Source organism: Eulemur rufifrons, chromosome 4 (assembly GCF_041146395.1).
Source record: "Eulemur rufifrons isolate Redbay chromosome 4, OSU_ERuf_1, whole genome shotgun sequence".
NCBI classification, from domain to species: Eukaryota; Metazoa; Chordata; class Mammalia; order Primates; family Lemuridae; genus Eulemur; species Eulemur rufifrons.
The window spans coordinates 3,467,805-3,470,662 of NC_090986.1; positions in this window are offsets into that span (position 1 = coordinate 3,467,805).

A 2,858-nucleotide genomic window follows, 5' to 3' on the forward strand; every position below is an offset into this window, starting at 1 on the left:
CTTATGGAATGAAATCTTCAAACCAACAGTGGTCAAAGTTTCTAGGACAAGAGGCACATATTCTGCAAGTGGATTGTTAGGTGTAATGATCATAGGAGCCACACCACTTCCCCTGCAGGATTCCCAGACTTGTGCCTTCTGGCTATGGGGGAAACAGGATTCTACAAGCATAAAATACATCCTGTAAGACAGAACACTACCTTCTCAGAGGGTTCATTCACAATTGGTGATGCAGTTGAATTCTTAACAAGCCATTCCACCTTTCAATTAGGTCAGCTTCTTCTAGGTGATAAGACACATGGTAAAACAAGTTGGTACCATTACCATCAGCCGATTGCTGCATTTCCTTCACTGTGAAACGATTTCCTTGATCTATTTCAATTCTCCATAGAATGCTATAATAACGAGCCCACAAAGATGGTGCTAGCAGAAGCATTAAGATAAAGAAAGGCAAATCCATATCCAGAATATGTATCCATTCCAGTGAGGGTAAATATTTGTCTACTTCCTTGATGGAATAGGCCCAATGGTAGCAGTCCGGTCCTCAAGGTAATAATGTTGAATAAGGAACTCAATGTTGGTCTCTGCCTTTTGCAGATTAAGCATTCAGTAATAGCACTATCCAGGTAAATTTGATAGAAGAGAAAGTTCAGCATGTTAAGCTCAGACATAGCCTTCATCAATGCCACTATGGCCACTTTCTTCAATGGATTATTGACCAAGACTAGGGTGTGCAGGGAAAGAAGCTGACTGACATTTATGCAGCACATAATTTCATTCAGCGGGGTATAAGGGTCTCCTCTGTGACTGATGCCCTTTCATTCATATGGAACACAGGCATCTCACAGACCATGCCTATTATGAGAAGCTCAGCCACATAATTCTTTATCAAAGTTCTTTGTCGCCAATAATCTTATCTTCTTCCTTCCCAGTTTTTGACTGTCAGCAAAAACATTAATTAGCCACTGAAGTGGGAGAGCAGTTTTGCTGCACCCTGATCTTGTGGCAGAGACTTTCCTTTCTTTGATCTCCACTCAAAAGAGACAGCCTTACAGGTGACAGGTCCAAGTAAAACACTGAAATGTGGTCTATGTTGCTAAAACAATCAAAAAAGCCAAAATTCAAGCACATTGCCTCTTCTTTTGTGGAGATCCTGGTAGCTGAATCAACTTGTTTTCCACTTTGGAGGCAATATCTCAGTATGTTTTAGACCACTATAAACTTCAGTGAGATAGTTCTTCCAATTTTGTGGGTTATTTTAATATGCCTCATTAAAACATTAAAGTCCTTGCTACCTTCTGCTAAACAGAAACAATCAGCATAAGCTCATCAATATAGTGGACCGGTGTGATGATTTGTAGCCATATCAAGAAAATCAATATTTCAGCAGACGATATTGTGGCAAAAAGCAGTAAAATTTGTGTAGCCCTGAGGCAACACTGTGAACATATATTTTTGGCCCTGACAACATAAAACTGCCTTTGGTGGTAGTTACAAATCATTACAGAGAAAATACAAAACAAGTTAATGGCTATACATCAAGTAGTAGAAGTTGTTAAAATTAATAATTGCCTGACACAAAGATAGAATATCTGAGATAGTAGCTGTAATTGGATTCACCTTTTGATTAAGCTGATGATAGTTCACAGTCATACTCTAATATGCATCTGAATTTTGTGCAGTCTAAATTGATTAAATTGGGATGCCATAGTTATTACTACCTTGCCTTTTTCATGTCTCTAATAGTGGCATTAATCTGTGCAGATCCCCCAGGGATACAATATTGCTTCTGGTTTACTATCTTGGCAGAGAGGTGAAGTTCCAGGGGCTTCAATTTCATCCTTCCCACTATAATAGGCCTCACCACATGGGTCAACTTGTCAACTTCAGGATTCTACCAGTATGATTTATACCAAATATGTTTATCCCAATTATACATTCAGGAACTGTGGAAATAGGAACACAGTGGTTCTGTATATGAACAGGTCTCACTGTAAGTCAGACTTAAGTTGTAACTCCATATATCAAGGGACCACTGTGAGTCTCTATTTTGACTGGTCAACCACAATGGCATTTTGGGCCACCAGAAATTAGCATATTTCAGAGCCAGTGTTTAGTAATCCTTCCAAGGTGTGGAGATTTCCTTTCCCCTAATACATAGTCACTCTAGTAAATGACCTCTGGCCATACTGGGCAATGCTTGAGGTAAGACCATAATGCACCCATCTCAACTAATTTATCCCCATCTAGTGTTATATTTTACCCTTTTTAGTCTACCATATTAAGAATCAGTTTACAGATGTGCTCTTTAGGTGTCTGTGAGTATATATTAGCACAGTCTTGAAATTATTTGGAGGTATAAGTTATTTCTTCTTAGATCATAGTGTAAACCCACTCCACTGGAATGCTGAGAATTTGACTTTAGTTATGTGCCTCATAACAACAGATGATTGTGTTAGGTCCTAAGGAGAATGAAAATTTGCTTTTAATACATCCTCCCAAAGGATATCACATATTTTCCAGCTAAGGAAGGGCATACTATTCCTACTGGTAAATGTTTGTCTTATTTCATTTGCACTGCTGTGTAACAAAAATACCATAAACTGGGTAGCTTATAAACAACAGAAATTTAATTCTTCCAGTTCTGGAGCCTGGAAATCCAAGATCAAAGCACTGGCAGATTCACTGTATTTTGAGAATGTGTTTTCTGATTCAGAGACAGAGGCTTCTTGCTCTATTTTCATGTGATAAAGGGGACTAGCTAGCTCTCTGGGGTCTCTTATGTGTGTACACTAATCCCAATTATGAGGGCTCTGCCCCCATGATCTAATAACCTCCCCAAAAATGCACCTCCTATT